Below are 25,165 nucleotides of genomic sequence, written 5' to 3'. Positions count from 1 at the left end.
ATAATCGGTCGACCTCTACTAAGAATATTGAGAATGACTGTAGTTTCTACTGGTCATTGTTTTCAGGCTGATTGTATTGGTGCTAGCTACAATAGGTACCAAGCTAAAGCTAGCTATCTACCTCAGAAGTTGCGGTCGAACAAATAATGCTTAATTACTAACGCGGTATTGTAAACCCATTGTTCGTGGCTGGTGATAGCTTGTTTGCAGACTTTTTTGTTCAGCTTTGACAGTACTACTGATAGTGTAGTGGTGGCGCTTGGCTTGCATGTGCAAATTCAGAAAACACAATATTCTATAATAGAAAAGTGTTATTTGACATCTCAAATGTAAAGCTTATTTAAGGCGTCAAATAGCGTTATTGTTAAATATTGTTATTTGGTGTGTATCTTTTTTGACACGCAAAGACACAAACGGCATTCCATAGTATGTCGTGAAACTAATAGCAGTGACGCTATTACTGTGTAACTTCGGTAGGGCAACATCTGAAAAATAGCGCACTTGGTCGTGTGTATCGGTGCTTGACTAGTTGCGAAAGCCATCACCCACGACAGAGAATGGTTGATTGTCAAGGGCAATGAATTCCATTATCTTGGCCTTTTGCCTTTTGAGTTGTCTCGCTGAAATGTTCTTACTCTTTCAATTGACTGCTTGACTTGTTGACTGCTCGATCCACACAGCAGACATTCTGGGATAGGTTAGGAATGCTGTGTTGCACGTGTAGCGCAACATTTTACATGGCTTCATTACGTCATGTACCTACATTATATAGGTATATCAGCTTTGACATCGGTTTTGCACATCGGTGTTAAACTAGATATCGGGCCATTACCGATGTTGGCATTTTTAGTTAATATCGTCCGATTCCGATATGTTCACCGATATATCGTGCATCCCTAACATTAACTGTTCGTCAGAGCATTTATCTACCAGACAGCTTACTAATAATACTTAACATACCCTGGGGTGTTCCATCTGAAAAAGTACAACACCCCAAAACATGTTGTTGTAACTTGAACAAATGTCATAGTCTCGTCACATTATTTTATTTTAAGGAATGACTCTAGGCTGAAGGGTAGTTCAGTGATGTTGAGAACATTCTCTATAACTGTCTTCATACAGCCTTTGTCTGTTGTTCATCTATAAAGCACAGAGAGCCTCAAGTCTCCCTAAAGCTTATCTCCGTGTGACCTTTTGTGCATCAATGAAACACTTATTTATCTACATCCTATTCAATAATAGTTACCAAACATAACAAACGGTGATTAAGCAAAACAAACTAGCAACATATCTGTCACGCCCTGACCATAGAGAGCCCTTGGTTCTCTATGGTGTTGTAGGCCAGGGCGTGACTAGGGGGTGTTCTAGTCGATTTATTTCTATGTTTGGGATTGAGTGGTTCCCAATTAGAGGCAGCTGATTATCGTTGTCTCTAATTGGGGATCATACTTAAGGTATCCCTGTTCCCACCTGCATTTGTGGGATATTGTTTTGTGTTAGTGTTACTTCACGTTCGTTGGGTTTTTATTGTTTTGTTGAGAAGTTTCACTTTTAATAAAGATGTGGAACTCAAATCACGCCGCGCCTTGGTCCATCCATTTTAACAACCGTGACAATATCCTTGGTCATAGGAACTTGAGGAAAATAAACTTTGCTCCAGCATTAGCAGTCAAGTAGTTTTTACCCCAGAAGAGAAGTTGTATCCATAATTAGGATGTTTTAAACCAGGGATGGGCAACCTTGATGGGGGTAGAGGCCACAAAAAAATCTGAACTCATCATGAGGGGCCGCAGTGGCTCATGGGTCTGCATAACCACATCCATACCCACACATGTTGTCAGAGCTGGCCTTTTGGGGGCCCTAAGGGACATTTTGTCGGGGGCCAGCCCCACCTTGCTAGCAAAATATTTTAGTGGCCCACCCTCTTGACAGTGAAGAGAAAAAGGTTTTAGAGTTCATTTCCTGCGATTCTACACATTAGGTCAAGGGGTGGCACTGTTTTACAGCAAGTTTGCTGCAATTCTATATATTTTCCCGGGTGCAGAGAGAAGATTTAGCTATTATTATAACTCATTTCATGCAATTCCACTAATTTCGCCATGGGCCAGAGAGAAAAATGTGCAGTTTTACAGCAAATTTCCTTCCCTTTTTTATATGATATCTGAGTGAGAGTAACTAACAATATAAATAGGGGCCCCCGGTCTGTAATTCGACCATGATTACTACAAGTTTAGATAGCTGGCTAGACTAATTTACTCATCTAAAACATTTTAGCTGACATAGGCTAATTGAGTGACTGTCAGTGACTGGCATAACAAGAGAAAAACTGCTGATGCACTGGTCCGCGGGCCTACAAAGGGGGGGTACGGCCGCATGTGGCCCACGGGCCGACAGTTGCCCATCCCTGGTTTAAACAATGGTGCGGCTTATATGCGTCCTCGTCCAGAATAACAGTAAAATTATACAATGGAACAATCAACAGCCCAGTTGGGAGGGTGGATTTCCTCCGGTTCGTCTTGCACGTGACACCATCATCTGTCGCTGTCATTAGTACGAATAGACATCTATGTTGAAACACCAGGCCTCGGTCAAAGCTGCGTCACATGCTAAATATGTAGATCTACTCAGGTTACTGTGTCATTGTTTAGCTTTGAGCAAACAATCAGTCATAGAACTTCAACATATTTTTCTATGGTGTTTGCTGAAATTCATGCCCTTACTAGCCTTCTGCATGTACTGTAGCTGTGCCATGGGCAAAGTCAGCAAATGATTTAATATCATATGGTTGAAACATTCCTGAAATTGATTGGCAGCACTGTTGGAAAGTACAGAAACAGAAACAGTCACACATCTGTTCTCCAAACAAACAAGCCTTTACTGTGGTCCTCAAGTTTCATCCCTCTAAATGGTTTTTACTGTTCCCCACTGAGACCGTGGAGAAAGAGAACCATAGCTCATTGCAAATGCTGTTACTTCTTGTTTATTATGGGGACAGTTAGGCTACAGTAGGCCGATATATCGTGAATACCAGTGTCGTGTCTTTACTATCATTAACTGAAGACTTATAGTTTTTATCAAAGATTCTCTGTAATTAGTATTACACGATTAGACTGATTAACCAGGAACAGATATAGTCCTGAGTTCTCTCCAGACCTGACTGCCCTTAACCAACACAAAAACATCCTATGGCTTTCTGCATTAGCATCGAACAGCCCCCGTGATATGCAACTTTTCAGGGAAGTTAGAAACCAATATACACAGGCAGTTAGAAAAGCCAAGGCTAGCTTTTTCAAGCAGAAATGTGCTTCCTGCAACACAAACTCAAAAAAGTTCTGGGCACTGTAAATTCCATGGAGAATAAGAACTCCTCCTCCCAGCTGCCCACTGTCACCACCGATAAATTCACTATAATTGAGAATTTCAATAAGCATTTTTCTATGGCTGGCCATGCTTTCCACCTGGCTACCCCTACCCCGGTCAACAGCACTGCATCCCCCACAGCAACTCGCCCAAGCCTTCCCCATTTCTCCTTCTTCCAAATCCAGTCAGCTGATGTTCTGAAAGAGCTGCAAAATCTGGACCCCTACAAATCAGCCGGGCTAGACAATCTGGACCCTTTCTTTCTAAAACTATCTGCCGGAATTGTTTCAACCCCTATTACTAGCCTGTTCAACCTCTTTTTTGTATCGTCTGAGATTCCCAAAGATTGGAAAGCAGCTGCGGTCATCCCCCTCTTAAAAGGGGGGGACACTCTTGACCCAAACTGCAGACTTATATCTATCCTACCCTGCATTTCTAAGGTCTTTGAAAGCCAAGTCAACAAACATTTTGAATCCCACCTTCTCCGCTATGCAATCTGGTTTCAGAGCTGGTCATGGGTGCACCTCAGCCACGCTCAAGGTCCTAAACGATATCTTAACCGCCATCGATAAGAAACAATACTGTGCAGCCGTATTCATTGACCTGGCCAAGGCTTTCGACTCTGTCAATCACCACATCCTCATCGGCAGACTCGATAGCCTTGGTTTCTCAAATGATTGCCTCGCCTGGTTCACCAACTACTTCTCTGATAGAGTTCAGTGTGTCAAATCGGAGGGCCTGTTGTCCGGGCCTCTGGCAGTCTCTATTGGGGTGCCACAGGGTTAAATTCTTGGGCCGACTCTCTTCTCTGTATACATCAATGATGTCGCTCTTGCTGCTGGTGAGTCTCTGATCCACCTCTACGCAGACGACACCATTCTGTATACTTCTGGCCCTTCTTTGGACACTGTGTTAACAACCCTCCAGACAAGCTTAAATGCCATACAACTCTCCTTCCGTGGCCTCCAACTGCTCTTAAATACAAGTAAAACTAAATGCATGCTTTTCAACCGATCGCTGCCTGCATCTGCCCGCCTGTCCAGCATCACTACTCTGACGGTTCTGACTTAGAATATGTGGACAACTACAAATACCTAGGTGTCTGGTTAGACTGTAAATTCTCCTTCCAGACTCACATCAAACATCTCCAATCCAAAGTTAAATCTAGAATGGCTTCCTATTTCGCAACAAAGCGTCCTTCACTCATGCTGCCAAACATACCCTCGTAAAACTGACCATCCTACCGATCCTCGACTTCAGCGATGTCATTTACAAAATAGCCTCCAATACCCTACTCAATAAATCGGATGCAGTCTATCACAGTGCCATCTGTTTTGTTACCAAAGCCCCATATACTACCCACCACTGCGACCTGTACGCTCTCGTTGGCTGGCCCTTCACTTCATACTCATCGCCAAACCCACTGGCTCCAGGTCATCTACAAGACCCTGCTAAGTAAAGTCCCCCCTTATCTCAGCTCGCTGGTCACCATAGCAGCACCCACCTGTAGCACGCGCTCCAGCATATCTCTCTGGTCACCCCCAAAACCAATTCCTCATTTGGCCGCCTCTCCTTCCAATTCTCTGATGCCAATGACTGGAACGAACTACAAAAATCTCTGAAACTGGAAACACGTATCTCCCTCAGTAGCTTTAAGCACCAGCTGTCAGAGCAGCTCACACATTACTGCACCTGTACATAACCCATCTATAATTTAGCCCAAACAACTACCTCTTCCCCTACTGTATTTATTTATTTATTTATTTTGCTCCTTTTCACCCCATTATTTATATCTCTACTTTGCACATTCTTCCACTGCAAATCTACCATTCCAGTGTTTTACTTGCTATATTGTATTTACTTTGCCACCATGGCCTTTTTTTTGCCTTTACCACCCTTATCTCACCTCATTTGCTCACATTGGTTATAGACTTATTTTTCTACTGTATTTTTGACTACATGTTTGTTTTACTCCATGTGTAACTCTGTGTCGTTGTATCTGTCGAACTGCTTTGCTTTATCTTGTCCAGGTCGCAATTGTAAATGAGAACTTGTTCTCAACTAGCCTACCTGGTTAAATAAAGTTGAAATAAATTTTAAAAATACACTACTCATTAAACATACTTAGAACTTTTATTATTCAGAAGCATAAAATACCATAGAATACCGCCATTACCGTCAAACATATTGTGATATGATATTTTCGCTATATCGCCCAGCCCTTGGCTAGAGCAATACACAGTAAGGTTTTCACACTGCACCTGTCACATATCACCTGTTACAGTATATGCATCTCACTTAAGAATTGCAAGTGTGGTGTGACACCTCTGATGTCTGGATGTTGCTACATTGCTCGCGACATCAGATACATTCTATTTCACATGCTGAGTATGCTGAGGCGACCGCCTCTGTGTGGAGGGATACATGCTTTGGTTTTAATGATGGCGGTGTTACGCAGTGGCGCCGCGACGTACCATTGGAAGTCAGCTGTTCATATCAACCCTTAATGGGAAACTCAAGAGGAAATGACTAACCTGAAACAATTATTTCTAAAATACACTTGAAACGAAATAATTTGGGTGTTTGCACATTGGTTATACTCCTCAGATATGCAGTCTAAAACGCACCAGTCATATTTACGATTCAAGTCCTGTAAGACTGTCCGTCCCCATACCTCTATAATTGGGCATTAGAGTTAATAACACACTAACAAGGGGTTTCTTTGGGTCGGTACTCCACTAATCCACTGCTGTTTTACCAGAGATGGAAGGATTAGACCGGTTTCTTTCAAAATGTAGAAATCCCATACTTTACAACTGGAAGAAAATACAGCCTCATAGACAAAAGGTCTGTAAATTCGAGCTTCGTCTAGATTTCAAGTCATGGTTTCTTGAACATATACAATGGCTGTTGCATAGGACAGTGAGTGAGTGTATGGGATCACAATGTTCTAGTAAAGCCTCTCTAGATGGGTCTCTCTAGTCCTCCTGGGTAACGATGGGAGCCATTGTGGTCTTTTCAAACAGTTGATCTCCAACTGTTGTTAAGAAACCTGAAGATTTATTGGGAGTGGGCGTGTGCCTCATTTCTCTCTGTTGGGATCGACTGACTGGGTTCTTTCATTCAATTCAAAGATGTTGTGTCAAAACATCAAGCATATTGTCCATTGAATGGCTGTTCTAGAGTTTGGACGGGGGGTTGTAGTGTGTGTGTGTCTGTGTGTGAACAGGAATGCATTTGTTCAGTTTAGCTGCATCATGCACATGGCCAGTCTTTTACTAGTAATTTACTGGTCTTATGTTTTAGAATGCCTAATGAAGTCACATGGTAAATCTCATTAGCCTGAAATAAATGTCCAGTTATGTTATATTTTAATTGTATTTATTTAACCTTTATTTAGACAGGGAATCAATATTGAGTAATTGCATTAGTGTAGTGTTGTTTTGTGGCTGCAGTCAGTATATCCATTACAGTAATGAACTGCTAAGGCAAATTGAATCAAATGCTACCAGCACAGATATCTAGTGGAGTAGGCCTACATCCAATGACTTTGCACTTGGCTTACAGGCTGATTGAGGAGGCTATGCCTGAAAACCTTCCGATCTATCCTATACTGTAGAACGTTAGCAACACAAATATGTAGCATCTCAACCACAGGAGAAGGATAACCTTGTCTTGTCGTCTCCCCTCCCAGGTTCTCTCTCTGACACCATGTACAGTAGCTGCGCAGTGAGTGACGTAAAGCCTTCTCAGTGACTCAGCAATAACCTCATGCTCTCTCTATTATGGGATACCGTATTGGAGACAGGTTTCTGAAAGAGAATCATGGTGTAGTCATACCAATTTATTAGCACAGTTACTATACTGTGTAACAAGGTCTCATAAACAAAGTGAGTTATGGCACCTCATCCTAACCCAAGCTTTTCCTACCGTCAAGTAAAGCCTCACAAGGTCATGCCAGGACACAGAGCTTCCAGTAGGTCTTCAAATATTCCCAGAATGTGGGCCTCAACTCTGCATTATATAATCTGTTCATCTGTTCATCTTCAGATGTTGTGTTACAGCTTTGACTTTGGTTATATCAAAGAACCTGTTTACATGGTTTTGCGGTGTAGCAGCGATGTCAGATTGATCCTGGATGGTTGGAATCTATTTGGCAATGAATGTAAATTAAAGCTTCAGGATTCGATGTACAGTGGCAAGAAAAAGTATGTGAACCCTTTGGAATTACCTGGATTTCTGCATACATTGGTCATACATTTTTATCTGATCTTCATCTAAGTCACAACAACAGACAAGCGCAGCCTGCTTAAAATAATAACACACAAGCAATTATACGTTTTCATGTCGTTATTGAACACACCGTGTAAACATTAGGGTGAGAAAAGTATATGAACCCTTGGATTTAATAACCGGTTGACCCTCCTTTGGCAACAATAACCTCAACCAAACGTTTTCTGTAGTTGTGGATTAGACCTGCACAACGGTCAGGAGGAATTTTGGACCATTCATCTTTACAAAACTGTTTCAGTTCATCAATGTTCTTAAGATGTCTAGTGTGAACCACTCTCGAGGTCATGCCACAGAATTTTAAATCAGGTTGAGGTCAGGACTCTGACTGGGCCACTCCAGAAAGCATATTTTCTGTTCAAGCCATTCTGTTGTTGATTACTTCTGTGTTTTGGGTTGTTGCCCTGTTGCATCACCCAACTTCTGTTGAGCTTCAATTGGCAGACAGATAGCCTGACATTCTCCTGCAAAATGTCTTGATAACTTTGGGAATTAATTTTTCCGTTGATGATGGCAAGCTGTCCTGAGGCAGCAAAGCAGCACCAAATCTTCATGCTCCCTCCACCATACTTTACAGTTGGGATGAGGTTTTGATGTTGGTGTGCTGTGCTGCGCTTTTTTTTTCTAAACACATAGTGTGTGTTCTTCCGTGGTGTCCTCCCATGAACACCATTCTTGTTTAGTGTTTTACGTATTGCAGACTCGTCAACAGAGATGTTACCATGTTCCAGAGATTTAAGTAAGTCTTTAGCTGACACAAAGATTCTTCTTAACCTCATTGAATATTCTGCACTTTACTCTTGCAGTCATCTTTGCAGGACGGCCACTCCTAGGGAGAGTCGCAACAGTGCTGAACTTTCTCCATTTATAGACAATTTGTCTTACCATGGACTGATGAGCATCCATTCGTTTGTAACCCTTTCCAGCTTTATGCAAGTCAACAATTAGGTCTTCTGAGATCTCTTTTGTTTGAGGCATGGTTCACATCAGGCAATGCTTCTTGTGAATATCAAACTAATATTTTTTGAGTGTTTTTTATTAGAGGTTGACCGATTATGATTTTTCAACGCCGCTACCGATTATTGGAGAACCAAAAACAGCTTAATCGGTTAATCGGCCAATATATATATATATATATTTGTACTAATGACAATTACAACAATACTGAATCAACAATGAACACTTATTTTAACTAAATATAATACATAAATAAAATATATTTAGTCTCAAATAAATAATGAAACATGCTCAATTTAGTTTTAATAATGCAAAACACAGTGTTGGAAAAGAAAGTAAAAGTGCAATATGTGCCATGCAAAAAAGCAAACGTTTAAGCTATAGTCCTTACAAACTATAGTTTTGGCAAGTCGGTTAGGACTACTGCATGAAAAGTTGTTTACAGACAGATTATTTAACTTATAATTCACTTTATCACAATTCCAGTAGGTCAGAAGTTTACATACAGTAAGTTGACTGTGCCTTTAAACAGCTTGGAAAATTCCAAAATATGATGTCTTGGCTTAGAAGCTTCTGATAGGCTAATATACATCATTTGAGTCAATTGGAGGCATACCTGTGGATGTATTTCAAGGTCTACTTTCAAACTCAGTGCCTCATTGCTTGACATCATGGGAAAATCATAAGAAATTAGCCAATACCTCAGAAAAAAATTGTAGACATCCACAAGTCTGGTTCATCCTTGGGAGCAATTTCCAAACTCCTGAAGGTACCATATTCATCTGTACAATCAATAGTACACAAGTATAAACACCATGGGAGCACGCAGCCGTCATACCACTCAGGAAGGAGACGCGTTCTGTCTCCGAGAGATGAGCGTACTTTGGTGCGAAAAGTGCAAATCAATCCCAGAACAACAGCAAAGAACCTTGTGAAGATGCTTGAGGAAACAGGTACAAAAGTATCTATATCCACAGTAAAACTAGTCCTATATCGACATTACCTGAAAGGCTGCTGAGTTAGGACGAAGCCACTGCTCCAAAACTGCCATAAAATAGCCAGACTACGGTTTTCAACTGAGCATGGGGACAAAGATCATACTTTTTGGGGAAATGTCCTCTGGTCTGATGAACCAAAAATAGAACTGTTTGGCCATAATTACCATCGTTATGTTGGGTTGGAAAAAGTGGGATGCTTGCAAGACGAAGAACACCATCCCATCCATGAAACACGGGTGTGGCAGCATCATGTTGTGGAGGTGCTTTGCTGCAAGAGGGACTGGTGCACTTCACAAAATAGATGACATCATGAGGAAGGGAAATTATGTGGATATATTGAAGCAACATCTCAAGACATCAGTCAGGAAGTTAAAGCTTGGTCGCAAATGGGTCTTCCAAGTGGACAATGACCCCATGCATACTTCCAAAGTTGTGGCAAAAAGGCTTAAGGACAACAAAGTCAAGGTATTGGAGTGGCCATCACAAAGCCCTGACCTCAACCCTAGAAAATCTGTAGGCAGAACTGAAAAAGCGTATGCGAGCAAGGAGGCCTACACACTTGACTCAGATACACCAGCTCTGTCATGAGGAATGGGCCAAAATTCACCAAACGTATTGTAGGAAGCTTGTAGAAGGCTACCCAAAATGTTTGACCCAAGGTAAACAATTTAAAGGCAATGCTACCAAATACTAATTGACTGTATGTAAACTTCTGACCCAGTGGGAGTTTGATGAAAGAAATGAAAGCTGAAATAAATCATTCTCTCTACTATTATTCTGACATTTCATATTCTTTAAATAAAGTGGTGATCCTAACTGACCTAAGACAGGGAACTTTTACTAGGATTAAATGTCAGGAATTGTGAAAAACTGAGCTCAAATGTATTTGGCACTGGTGTATGTAAACATCCTACTGTACCTTTGATTATTGGATGTAAGTGCCAGCCTAATCTCAGGAGTTGATAGGCTTGATGTCATAAACAGCGCTGTGATTCAAGCATTGTTAAGAGCTGCTGGCAAACGCAGTGAAGTTTGAATGAATGCTTACGAGCCTGCTGCTGCCTACCACCGCTCAGTCAGACTGCTCTATCAAATATCAAATCATAGACTTAATTATAATATAATAAACACAGAAATACAAGCCATCATTTAATTTCATCATTATCATTTCGAAAACAAAACGTTTATATTTTCAGTGAAATATGGAACTGTTCAGTATTTTATTGAACGGGTGGCAACCCTAAGTCTAAATATTGCTGTTCCATTGCACAACCTTCAATGTTATGTCATAATTATGTAAAATTCTGGCAAATTAGTTCGCAACGAGCCAGGCAGCCCAAACGGTTACATATACCCTGACTCTGCGTGCAATGAACGCAAGAGAAGTGACACAATTTTCCTAGCTTAATATTGCCTGCTAATATGAATTTATTTAACTAAATATGCAGGTAAAAAAATATACTTCTGTGTATTGATTTCAAGAAAGGCATTGATGTTTATGGTTAAGATACATTCGTGCAACTATTGTGCTTTTTTCGCGAATGCGCTTTAAAAATAAATCATCCCTTTGGCGAAGTAGGCTGTGAATCGATGATAAATGAACTACATTGATTATTTGCAACTCAGGACAAGCTAGTTAACCTAGTAATATCATCAACCATGTGTAGTTAACTAGTGATTATGTGAAGATTATGTGAAGATTTCTGTACATTCATGTACATACTACCTCAATAGGCCCGATCCTTGACTTCGGCGATGTCATTTACAAAATAGCCTCCAACACTCTACTCAGCAAATTGGAGGTAGTCTATCACAGTGCCATTCGTTTTGTCACCAAAGCCCCATATACTACCCACCACTTCGACCTGTATGCTCCCGTCGGCTGGCTCTCGCTTCATATTCGGCGCCAAACCCACTGGCTCCAGGTCATCTACAAGTCTTTGCTAGGTAAAGCCCCGCCTTATCTCATCTCACTGGTCACCATAGCAGCACCTACCCGTAGCACGTGCTCCAGCAGGTATATTTCACTCGTCATCCTCAAAGCCAACTCCTCCTTTGGCAGTCTTGCCTTCCAGTTCTCTGTTGCAATGACTGGAACGAATTTCAAAAATCACTGAAGCTGGAGTCTCATATCTCCCTCACTAACTTTAAGGATCAGCTGTCAGAGCAGCTTACCGATCATTGCACCTGAGCATAGCCCATCTGTAAATAGCCCACCAAACTACCTCATTCCCATATTGTTATTTATTTTTTGCTCCTTTGTACCCCAGTATCTCCACTTGCACATTCATCATCTGCACATCTATCCCAGTGTTTATTTGCTAAATTGTAATTATTTCACCACTATGGCCTATTTATTGCCTTACCTCCCTAATCTCGCTACATTTGCACACACTGTATGTAGACTTTTCTATTGCGTTATTGACCGTACGTTTGTTTATCCCATGTGTAACTCTGTGTTGTTTGACAAATTGTATGAAATCCAGGTTCTTCCAAAGGGTTCACATACTTTTTCTTGCCACTGTTTATACCGTAGTCCTTGACCCCAACACATTCATGTAGGCTACAGTGTATGGGAGGTGGAGACACCTCGAAGCATCCTGTGTAGAGAGCCTGGAGACACACTGTTCGACTGTACAGGCTACATGCTACAGGCTACACTTTTCATGCTGCACACATTCACTCCTGAGGAGTTTCAAATAGTTGTTAGGAGTTAAGGAGTTGTCCCTAATGGTGCTATTCTTCTTTTAGGAGAATATAACAATACTCCAAGTGCAACTGTTGACGATTTTGTAGCCTCAATACAGCTAGAAGGAATTTACATTTTAAACTATAAATGTAATAACATGTATATAAGAAAACTATGTCAAGATGTTACTATTCCCTCTGTTAAAAGGTACTGGAATGCAGCCCTAAGGACAAGTGAACTGAAACAAAGTCTTGTTGTTATCTGGTAAATATTGTACATCTAATAAGGTGAAAGAAGTATCATACAAACTCATTCATAGAATCGACCCTGTAAAGTCCTTTATTATACACAGATTCAAAGTAGCTATTGATAACAAATGTGTATTTTGTGGTTGTGACCCAGAAACTCTTGACTATTTATTTTGGGACTGTTCTTATGTCAGAAGATTTTGGAGTGAGATAGAAGATTTGATTTAAAAGAAACGACTGTTAATGTTCATTTGAAAGACTCTGATATTATGTTTTATTTTGATCCAAATGATATGGACCCTGATTTAACTTTCATTGTTCATTTCTTTATGTTTCATGGAATAATAATTTGTCTATAAAATGAAGTGGGTGGAGAACAAACCCCTCTGCACATTATTTAATATAGAATTGAAATATTATTTTGAAATGATCAGTAAATGTAAAAACAAAACAGAGCACCATAAAACATTTAGACAATTTGAAAATGTATCTCAATATGTAATACTGTTACATGTTAGGTTTATGTACTTTTGTTTGTATATTTCTGTTCACAATTCACAATTTCAAGAATTTGCTAAAAAACTCACAATGGAAATAACTATGTAATCTAATGCTAGAATTATCGGGGTAGGGATGGTTCGAGTTTGTTTACAAAGCTAACACCTAAAGAAAGATAGGTAGCAGCCAGATGCACAGATGCATTGGCCTTCTCAGTCACTCCTGCAGAGGCAACAGGTTAACAGTGTCCACTGAAACGACCCTTATGAAGCAGCTCCCCATGTCATGTATGCTGACTTGTGTTCCATCCCTGAGTCACGTGTAAGCCAGCTCCTTATTTGGCACAGTGATTTGTTGCCACCCACTGGTTTCTAATCTAAAGTTGTTGATCAGATCAACTGATGGTTATTGGAATGATATTTTGTTCTCTGAAACATTGTTGAGGGTTGTCATTTTCTGTCCACTGAAATGACGTCCATATTACTTCATCCTGAAACCTATATTTTTATCATGACCATGAGATAGCAACAATATTTGATGTGTTTTAAGTAAACAGTGCACATTGTTCAGTTTAAGTGTCTATTTGAAATATATATATATTTTTTTTGGTAAGATATGTGTAATTTTGCACTGCCAGGAGCTGCTTAGTGGATAAAAAGTGTTACCTGTGACATACACTATATACTGTATACAAAAGTATGTGGACACCCCTTCAAATTAGTGGAATAGGCTATTTCAGCCACACTGTTGCTGACTGGTGTATAAAATCGAGAACGCAGCCATGCAATCTCCATAGACAAACATTGGCAGTAGAATGGCCTTACTGAAGAGCTCATTAACTTTCAACGTGGCACCACCGTAGGATGCCACCTTTCCAACAAGTAAGTTGATCAAATTTCTACTCTGCTAGAGCTTCCCCAGATAACTGTAAGTGCTGTTATTGTGAAGTGGAAACGTCTAGGGGCAGCAACGGCTCAGCCACGAAGTGGTAAGCCAAACAAGCTCACAGAACGAGACCGCCGAGTGCTGAAGTGCGTAGTGCGTAAAAAATTGTCTGTCCTCGTTTACAACACTCACTACAGAGTTCCAAACTGCATCTGGAAATAACGTCAGCACAGGACCTGTTAATCGGGAGCTTCATGAAATGGGTTTCCATGGCTGAGCAGCCAAGCCTAAGATCACCATGTGCAATGCCAAGCGTCGGCTGGAGTGGTATAAAGCGTGCCTTTGGAGCAGTCAAGCAGTCAAAACACGTTCTCTTTGGAGCAGTCGAAACGCGTTCTCTGGGGTGATACTTCACCATCTGGCAGTCCGAAGGACTAATCTGGGTCTGGTGGATACCAGGAGAACGCTACCTGCCCCAATGCATAGTGCCAACTGTAAAGTTTGGTGGAGGAGGAATTATGGTCTGGAGCTGTTTTTCATTATTCGGGCAAGGCTCCAGTGAAGGAAAATCTTAACGCTACAGCATACAATTACATTTGATTCTGTGCTTCCAAGTTTGTGACAACAATTTGGGGAAGCCCCTTTCCTGTTTCAGCATGAATATGCCCCCATGTACAAAGTGAGGTCCATACAGAAATGGTTTGTCGAGATCGGTGTGGAAGAACTTGACTGGCCTACACAGAGTCCTGTCCTCAACCCCATCGAACACCTTTGGGATGAATTGGAATGCCGACTGCGAGCCAGGCCTAATCGCCCAACATCAGTGCCCGACCTCACTAATGCTCTTGTGGCTGAATGGAAGCAAGTCCCCGCAGCAATGTTACAACATCTAGTGGAAAGTCTTCCCAGAAGAGTGGAGGCTGTTATAACAGCAAAGGGTGGACCAACTCCATATTAATGCCCATGATTTTGGAATGAGATGTTCAACGAGTAGGTGTCCACATGTTATTGGTCATGTAGTGTACGTGACTATGTACAACCATTATCAATACCTTGATAAAATGCATTATGCCTGATCACCATAACTTTGTATAAACTGATAATGTCATTGTTTTATCTTTACTGTCCCATAGTTTATAAGAGTACAGAATACTGTCAATTGAAAAAGCATGGTATATTTGTTTGTTTATTACGTTTATTTGGCAGGTGCAATGTACCACAATACATACATCTCGGAGTTAGCTGACAGCTAATTTACATATGCAGTCCCTGGGAAGGTGGACATATGAACATGAAAACATTATGTACAAACAGACATTTTAAAAACGGAGATCAGTACAGATATGTTGCCCATACGTTATGGAAAACAACATTGCTGTGGGACCTGATGATATTTGTAATGGTGACATACGTTATGGAAAACAACGTTGCTGTGTTTTGTCTATGAGCATGGCAAGCATGAGCATGGCACATTTCCAATGTTTCTTTCATTTGCCAATAGATCTGCATTGTGCCCTTGGTATTTACAGCTTCATCCCTGATGTTTTATCTGATATTTTACCTGATGTTCTATCTGATGTTTTACCTGATGTTCTATCTGATGTTCTATCTGATGTTTTACCTGATGTTTTACCTGATGTTTTACCTGATGTTCTATCTGATGTTTTACCTGATGTTCTATCTGATGTTCTATCTGATGTTTTACCTGATGTTCTATCTGATGTTTTACCTGATGTTCTATCTGATGTTCTATCTGATGTTTTACCTGATGTTCTATCTGATGTTTTACCTGATGTTTTACCTGATGTTCTATCTGATGTTTTACCTGATGTTCTATCTGATGTTTTACCTGATGTTCTATCTGATGTTCTATCTGATGTTCTATCTGATGTTTTACCTGATATTCTATCTGATGTGCTATCTGATGTTTTACCTGATGTTCTATCTGATGTTCTATCTGATGTTTTACCTGATGTTCTATCTGATGTTTTACCTGATGTTCTATCTGATGTTTTACCTGATGTTCTATCTGATGTTTTACCTGATGTTCTATCTGATGTTCTATCTGATGCTCTATCTGATGTTTTACCTGATATTCTATCTGATGTGCTATCTGATGTTTTACCTGATGTTCTATCTGATGTTTTACCTGATGTTCTATCTGATGTTTTACCTGATGTTCTATCTGATGTTTTACCTGATGTTCTATCTGATGTTTTACCTGATGTTCTATCTGATGTTTTACCTGATGTTCTATCTGATGTTCTATCTGATGTTTTACCTGATGTTCTATCTGATGTTTTACCTGATGTTTTACCTGATGTTCTATCTGATGTTTTACCTGATGTTCTATCTGATGTTTTACCTGATGTTCTATCTGATGTTCTATCTGAGGTTTTACCTGATGTTTTACCTGATGTTCTATCTGATGTTTTACCTGATGTTCTATCTGATGTTTTACCTGATGTTCTATCTGATGTTTTATCTGATGTTCTATCTGATGTTTTACCTGATGTTTTACCTGATGTTTTATCTTGATGTTCTATCTGATGTTCTATCTGATGTTTTACCTGATGTTCTATCTGATGTTTTACCTGATGTTCTATCTGATGTTTTACCTGATGTTTTACCTGATGTTCTATCTGATGTTTTACCTGATGTTCTATCTGATGTTTTACCTGATGTTCTATCTGATGTTTTATCTGATGTTCTATCTGATGTTTTACCTGATGTTTTACCTGATGTTCTATCTGATGTTTTACCTGATGTTCTATCTGATGTTTTACCTGATGTTCTATCTGATGTTTTATCTGATGTTCTATCTGATGTTTTACCTGATGTTTTACCTGATGTTTTATCTTGATGTTCTATCTGATGTTCTATCTGATGTTTTACCTGATGTTCTATCTGATGTTTTACCTGATGTTCTATCTGATGTTTTACCTGATGTTCTATCTGATGTTCTATCTGATGTTCTATCTGAGGTTTTACCTGATGTTCTATCTGATGTTCTATCTGATGTTCTATCTGAGGTTTTACCTGATGTTTTACCTGATGTTCTATCTGATGTTTTACCTGATGTTCTATCTGATGTTTTACCTGATGTTCTATCTGATGTTTTATCTGATGTTCTATCTGATGTTTTACCTGATGTTTTACCTGATGTTTTATCTTGATGTTCTATCTGATGTTCTATCTGATGTTTTACCTGATGTTCTATCTGATGTTTTACCTGCTTTATTCAGTGAGATAGTTGTATTGTAATGACCTTAGCCTATGGAAGCCCATTATACAGTCTCTTCCAATCGGGATATGCCATTTGGCTAACCTTACAGAAAAACCACATGATTTTACATGTGGAAAATCTCATGATTTAATTTGAAAATTCACATCTAAAGTCATGTGAAAACGTCTAGGTTTGTGTTATCACATGTTGCTTTACATGTTGTCACGTTATCACATTAACTTCACATAAGATCACATGTGATCACTGTGGTTTTGAAACACTTCACGTGATCACGTGAAATTCATGTGGTTTTTCCTAGGGTCGGCTAGGGTCGTTACAATATGATTGCAAATGAGGTTTTTATGCCTGACTGCTCTCAGAGCACGTATTCCTCCCCACGCTGAATGACATTCAGATAATATTATTGGAGTTTCAATACCTGGTCCTTTGTTTTCTTATTTTCTTACTAGGGTGTTGTCTGGCTATTGCAGATGAATATTCCCTTCTGGTTCTCTCTGAGATTAATGTTTTCCCACGTGTGTCCTGCAGGATCTCAAGACACAGTCTTTAATGGTAGCTCATCCACTGGTAGATATACTGATTGACTGAAAAAAGACAATGAGGAGTTAAAAAACATCTGTTGTTTTTGCACATTCACTGTCTTTGTCCCTTGTCCCCCTGTGCCGATTATATCGTCCCTCTCTCCACACAGCCCACTCATCACACCAGCCCATACTCAGGCCCAGAACTAGACCCAGAACCAGGCCCAGAACTATACCCAGGCCCAGATCTAGACTCAGAACCAGACCCAGAACCAGGCCCAGAACCAGTCCCAGAACTTGACCCAGAACCAGGCCCAAACCCAGAACCAGGCGCAGAACCAGGCCCAGAACTAGACCCAAGCCCAGAACCATACCCAGGCCCTGACCCAGATCCAGGCCCAGACCCTGAACCAGAACCAGGCCCAGGGCCAGGGCCACACATACAGAAGGGCAGGCTTCCTCTATGGACACTGTCTGTTACTGTACAAAAGACACATTGTGTCCAGACAGAGGAGAGGCCGCATCCAAATCCCAGTCAGAGACTTGTCTGTGTACCATGCTCCCGATGTGATGGTGGTTAAGATCCTTTGTCTGGGCCGTACTGTGATGGTGTGGGATGTGTGACTACTGAATTGTGTATTCCCAGAGGAAACCCAAGCAGGGTGAATACTCAGCACTAGGCCATGAAATTCCTAATCCTGTCAGACCCGCACAGACACCCCAACCCTCCGCTCACTCGCTCCCTGACCATGTGACCATGGCGCTGAGAGAGAAATCAAAACACTGTGTGTGTACTTTAGACGAGGGGTGGTTAGGCTAACTCTCTTGTCAGATTAGGTTGAGTGTGTCAGGCTGTTGAAAACCTCTCTCAACCCAACTCTCCAAAAGTCAATTTGAGAGGACTGTTGAAATGATGCCACAGAGTTAGTTTAGGGGCACTTCATGGTGATAAAATAAGGGAAAACATTAGAAATTGTTTAACAGCCCCAATCAAGGCTAAGATAATACTTTGGAGCTAGTTACTCTTTACCCTTTCCAATTATTTATCTGGGACCTGTTCCTTTGTGGATCCGTTGTGCTTGACAGGAGTATTTTCTATTTTAGTGCTTAGTCAAACGTGAGCAAACACTGTTCTGCCGACTTGGCAGGAAGTGTTCTGTTCTCGTTTATGTGTAATGTATGGTGCTTTCAGTTGACAGTTTGTATAGTGTAATGTATGGTGCTTTCAGTTGACAGTTTGTATAGTGTAATGTATGGTGCTTTCAGTTGACAGTTTGTATAGTGTAATGTATGGTGCTTTCAGTTGACAGTTTGTATAGTGTAAGGTATGGTGCGTTCAGTTGACAGTTTGTATAGTGTAATGTATAGTGCTTTCAGTTGACAGTTTGTATAGTGTAATGTATGGTGCGTTCAGTTGACAGTTTTTATAGTGTAATGTATGGTGCGTTCAGTTGACAGTTTGTATAGTGTAATGTATGGTGCGTTCAGTTGACAGTTTGTATAGTGTAATGTATGGTGCTTTCAGTTGACAGTTTGTATAGTGTAATGTATGGTGCGTTCAGTTGACAGTTTGTATAGTGTAATGTATGGTGCTTTCAGTTGACAGTTTGTATAGTGTAATGTATGGTGCTTTCAGTTGACAGTTTGTATAGTGTAATGTATGGTGCTTTCAGTTGACAGTTTGTATAGTGTAATGTATGGTGCTTTCAGTTGACAGTTTGTATAGTGTAATGTATGGTGCTTTCAGTTGACAGTTTGTATAGTGTAATGTATGGTGCGTTCAGTTGACAGTTTGTATAGTGTAATGTATGGTGCGTTCAGTTGACAGTTTGTATAGTGTAATGTATGGTGCTTTCAGTTGACAGTTTGTATAGTGTAATGTATGGTGCGTTCAGTTGACAGTTTGTATAGTGTAATGTATGGTGCGTTCAGTTAACAGTTTGTATAGTGTAATGTATGGTGCTTTCAGTTGACAGTTTGTATAGTGTAATGTATGGTGCTTTCAGTTGGCAGTTTGTATAGTGTAATGTATGGTGCTTTCAGTTGACAGTTTGTATAGTGTAATGTATGGTGCGTTCAGTTGACAGTTTGTATAGTGTAATGTATGGTGCTTTCAGTTGACAGTTTGTATAGTGTAATGTATGGTGCGTTCAGTTGACAGTTTGTATAGTGTAATGTATGGTGCGTGCGTTCAGTTGACAGTTTGTATAGTGTAATGTATGGTGCGTTCAGTTGACAGTTTGTATAGTGTAATGTATGGTGCGTTCAGTTGACAGTTTGTATAGTGTAATGTATGGTGCTTTCAGTTGACAGTTTGTATAGTGTAATGTATGGTGCGTTCAGTTGACAGTTTGTATAGTGTAATGTATGGTGCTTTCAGTTGACAGTTTGTATAGTGTAATGTATGGTGCGTTCAGTTGACAGTTTGTATAGTGTAATGTATGGTGCGTTCAGTTGACAGTTTGTATAGTGTAATGTATGGTGCGTTCAGTTGACAGTTTGTATAGTGTAATGTATGGTGCTTTCAGTTGACAGTTTGTATAGTGTAATGTATGGTGCGTTCAGTTGACAGTTTGTATAGTGTAATGTATGGTGCGTTCAGTTAACAGTTTATATAGTGTAATGTATGGTGCTTTCAGTTGACAGTTTGTATAGTGTAATGTATGGTGCTTTCAGTTGACAGTTTGTATAGTGTAATGTATGGTGCTTTCAGTTGACAGTTTGTATAGTGTAATGTATGGTGCGTTCAGTTGACAGTTTGTATAGTGTAATGTATGGTGCTTTCAGTTGACAGTTTGTATAGTGTAATGTATGGTGCTTTCAGTTGACAGTTTGTATAGTGTAATGTATGGTGCTTTCAGTTGACAGTTTGTATAGTGTAATGTATGGTGCTTTCAGTTGACAGTTTGTATAGTGTAATGTATGGTGCTTTCAGTTGACAGTTTGTATAGTGTAATGTATGGTGCTTTCAGTTGACAGTTTGTATAGTGTAATGTATGGTGCTTTCAGTTGACAGTTTGTATAGTGTAATGTATGGTGCGTTCAGTTGACAGTTTGTATAGTGTAATGTATGGTGCGTTCAGTTGACAGTTTGTATAGTGTAATGTATGGTGCTTTCAGTTGACAGTTTGTATAGTGTAATGTATGGTGCGTTCAGTTGACAGTTTGTATAGTGTAATGTATGGTGCTTTCAGTTGACAGTTTGTATAGTGTAATGTATGGTGCTTTCAGTTGACAGTTTGTATAGTGTAATGTATGGTGCGTTCAGTTGACAGTTTGTATAGTGTAATGTATGGTGCTTTCAGTTGACAGTTTGTATAGTGTAATGTATGGTGCTTTCAGTTGACAGTTTGTATAGTGTAATGTATGGTGCTTTCAGTTGACAGTTTGTATAGTGTAATGTATGGTGCTTTCAGTTGACAGTTTGTATAGTGTAATGTATGGTGCGTTCAGTTGACAGTTTGTATAGTGTAATGTATGGTGCTTTCTCTTGACAGTTTGTATAGTGTAATGTATGGTGCTTTCAGTTGACAGTTTGTATAGTGTAATGTATGGTGCTTCAGTTGACAGTTTGTATAGTGTAATGTATGGTGCTTTCAGTTGACAGTTTGTATAGTGTAATGTATGGTGCGTTCAGTTGACAGTTTGTATAGTGTAATGTATGGTGCTTTCAGTTGACAGTTTGTATAGTGTAATGTATGGTGCTTTCAGTTCAGTTGACAGTTTGTATAGTGTAATGTATGGTGCTTTCAGTTGACAGTTTGTATAGTGTAATGTATGGTGCGTTCAGTTGACAGTTTGTATAGTGTAATGTATGGTGCGTTCAGTTGACAGTTTGTATAGTGTAATGTATGGTGCGTTCAGTTGACAGTTTGTATAGTGTAATGTATGGTGCTTTCAGTTGACAGTTTGTATAGTGTAATGTATGGTGCGTTCAGTTGACAGTTTGTATAGTGTAATGTATGGTGCGTTCAGTTAACAGTTTGTATAGTGTAATGTATGGTGCTTTCAGTTGACAGTTTGTATAGTGTAATGTATGGTGCTTTCAGTTGACAGTTTGTATAGTGTAATGTATGGTGCTTTCAGTTGACAGTTTGTATAGTGTAATGTATGGTGCGTTCAGTTGACAGTTTGTATAGTGTAATGTATGGTGCGTTCAGTTGACAGTTTGTATAGTGTAATGTATGGTGCTTTCAGTTGACAGTTTGTATAGTGTAATGTATGGTGCTTTCAGTTGACAGTTTGTATAGTGTAATGTATGGTGCTTTCAGTTGACAGTTTGTATAGTGTAATGTATGGTGCGTTCAGTTGACAGTTTGTATAGTGTAATGTATGGTGCTTTCTCTTGACAGTTTGTATAGTGTAATGTATGGTGCTTTCAGTTGACAGTTTGTATAGTGTAATGTATGGTGCTTTCAGTTGACAGTTTGTATAGTGTAATGTATGGTGCGTTCAGTTGACAGTTTGTATAGTGTAATGTATGGTGCTTTCAGTTGACAGTTTGTATAGTGTAATGTATGGTGCTTTCAGTTGACAGTTTGTATAGTGTAATGTATGGTGCGTTCAGTTGACAGTTTGTATAGTGTAATGTATGGTGCTTTCAGTTGACAGTTTGTATAGTGTAATGTATGGTGCATTCAGTTGACAGTTTGTATAGTGTAATGTATGGTGCTTTCAGTTGACAGTTTGTATAGTGTAATGTATGGTCCTTTCAGTTGACAGTTTGTATAGTGTAATGTATGGTGCGTTCAGTTGACAGTTTGTATAGTGTAATGTAAGGTGCTTTCTCTTGACAGTTTGTATAGTGTAATGTATGGTGCTTTCAGTTGACAGTTTGTATAGTGTAATGTATGGTGCGTTCAGTTGACAGTTTGTATAGTGTAATGTATGGTGCTTTCAGTTGACAGTTTGTATAGTGTAATGTATGGTGCGTTCAGTTGACAGTTTGTATAGTGTAATGTATGGTGCGTTCAGTTGACAGTTTGTATAGTGTAATGTATGGTGCGTTCAGTTGACAGTTTGTATAGTGTAATGTATGGTGCGTTCAGTTGACAGTTTGTATAGTGTAATGTATGGTGCGTTCAGTTGACAGTTTGTATAGTGTAATGTATGGTGCGTTCAGTTGACAGTTTGTATAGTGTAATGTATGGTGCTTTCAGTTGACAGTTTGTATAGTGTAATGTATGGTGCGTTCAGTTGACAGTTTGTATAGTGTAATGTATGGTGCGTTCAGTTGACAGTTTGTATAGTGTAATGTATGGTGCTTTCAGTTGACAGTTTGTATAGTGTAATGTATGGTGTGTTCAGTTGACAGTTTGTATAGTGTAATGTATGGTGCGTTCAGTTGACAGTTTGTATAGTGTAATGTAAAGGCAAGTATTACTTAATGTTGTGTTCTAAAAAGCATTTGGATGAATGTTGAATGTACGTTAGTTGTCAGTTCGGATTTGCGGCAGTTAAAAATGTTGAGTGGTAATGTCTATTTCAGCCCATCAAATTCCTGGAGCGGTTCCCACCTCTAATGTGTCAGCTTGGTGCCCTGAGATACTGCAGAAAAATCAAAGCTAACAGGTCCTACTTTCCACCTGTTAATATAGCTCTCCATAATATTTATATTAACACAAGTATTCATTAGGTCTAATGGATGGCATCTTTCTATAAAATGTTTCATTCATTCCGTTTAAAACATGCTTGGACATGACACCATTATAGTGATGTAGGTGAAGGCTTTGTTTGAGCCGAGTGAGGTGTTTTAAGTTTGCAATGCCAAACCACCCACATTAGTACAAAATTATAGAACAGAACACTTTGTCCTGATCGGGTTGGGCCGTTGATCTGGAATAATTATACATTAAATACAGTAGGCCTGTGAAGCCTAATGCACAGTACAGTACACACAAGAGGGAAAGAAACCGCATGAAAGAAATAGCAAAAATGCAGACAACAATAAGGCAGCAGAGCTGAAGACAGTGAATCCCCTGACAATTGAGCCAGTTACCGACCCTGTTCTATTAGGTCTACTGTCAAGACCTGTATTGATCTGAACCGATTAGATGTACTTACTGTGTGGAAGCAATGAGTCAGACTCTGAGCTCTTAGTTAGGATATCTTACTTTGCTTCAGACATCAATAGGTTCCAAGAAATACTATCAGTAAACCAGTTAATGTTTTGGTTCTACAATGCAAACTGACAGTATGATTATGGGCAGCCTACGGTTGTTCAATTGTGTGTTTATGAGTTGTCATGGTAGCATGACAGCACCCCGCTCTTTGGCCTTGGCTGGCTCACAGTGGCAGCTCTGTCTGGTGAGTCACTGCCCCTCCCCTCTGGGATAATACTCTGTGACCATTGGCTTACTCACCCACTGTAGTGCAGCAGTATGCTCCTCTTCACACAGTGAAGAGGATGCTGGGAAGGAAACACTATTAGTGCTATCTGGGATCCTTGGGACGTACCTACCCTAAACCCTAACCATAACCCTTACCTGACCCTAATTTTAACACCTACCCTTAACCATAACCATAACCAAAAACAAAAACAAAACCCTTACCTAAACCTAACCTTAACTTTAACCCCTACCCTTAACCATAACCATTACCTAACGTTACCCCCTATCCCTTAACCATAACCATTACCTAACGTTACCCCCTACCCTTAACCATAACCATTACCTAACGTTAACCCCTACCCTTAACCATAACCCTTACCTAACCCTTAACCATAACCCTTACCTAACATTTACCTTTATCCCTACCCTTAACCATAACCTTTACCTAACCCTAACCCTTACCTAACCTAACCTAACCTTAACACTTAACCATAACCCTTACCTAACCATAACCATAACCCTTAGCTTTTATCTTCGCCATTTTAAACGTCAACGACAATGTTTTAGGGACGTCCTAAGGAACCCGGATAGCAAGGATCATCCCAGCTGCGGAAAATGTCTTTTCTCAGTCCTCAGCTTCTGATTGATGGAAATGAATGAATTATCATTGTTATTTTCTCACTTTTGAAGAGGCATAGAGTGAATATAGAAGAATGTTGAAGACGCTCCTTATTTTACTTGTTATAAAATGTATGTCATTATTTTCAGTGTTGGTTATTTGGCCCCTAGTATCAGCGTGGTATCAGCAGGACTGTTTGTGTTTTCACAAATAAGAAATCCAGAATTGCATGAGATGCATGTTAGAAATGTAATGTTTTAAAATGTTTTTACTGCGCTCTATTGTCCCACAGGTCTGAACAATTCCTTACATTAAAACAATTGGGGAAATAGTCCACTTAGACCGTGAAGCAATAATTGTTTCTTTAGTCAGGGATAACAGTGACTCTGTCCCATATCTCTTGTCCGACCTAGCGTTGTGTCTGTCAAAACAAACCCATACTGGTGATAAGATTAAGGGGCCAATGGAACCTTGGAACAGACGATACAATTCACTGTCAAATTGTCCTTCCTATGCTGATGTCA

The 25,165-nt window shown here is 39.9% G+C and overlaps 1 protein-coding gene and 1 long non-coding RNA gene across 5 annotated transcripts in view; one reads left to right on the top strand and one right to left on the bottom strand.

The window, feature by feature from the left end:
• The window catches only part of dst (dystonin), a 212,990-nt gene that overhangs the window by 16,808 nt on the left and 171,017 nt on the right, over nt 1-25,165 (top strand). The gene's annotated exons all lie outside the window — the stretch shown is intronic.
• Nucleotides 15,309-16,967, bottom strand: LOC127911395 (uncharacterized). The gene is made up of 4 exons (XR_008078181.1): nt 16,917-16,967; nt 16,051-16,230; nt 15,727-15,822; nt 15,309-15,546 (listed from the first exon to the last, which is right to left on the bottom strand). It is a non-coding gene; the product is annotated as an uncharacterized LOC127911395 (long non-coding RNA).

Source organism: Oncorhynchus keta, chromosome 24 (genome assembly GCF_023373465.1).
Source record: "Oncorhynchus keta strain PuntledgeMale-10-30-2019 chromosome 24, Oket_V2, whole genome shotgun sequence".
Taxonomy (NCBI): domain Eukaryota; kingdom Metazoa; phylum Chordata; class Actinopteri; order Salmoniformes; family Salmonidae; genus Oncorhynchus; species Oncorhynchus keta.
Note: the sequence above shows the minus strand (reverse complement) of the source record. Positions and strands in the feature narration are given on the sequence as shown.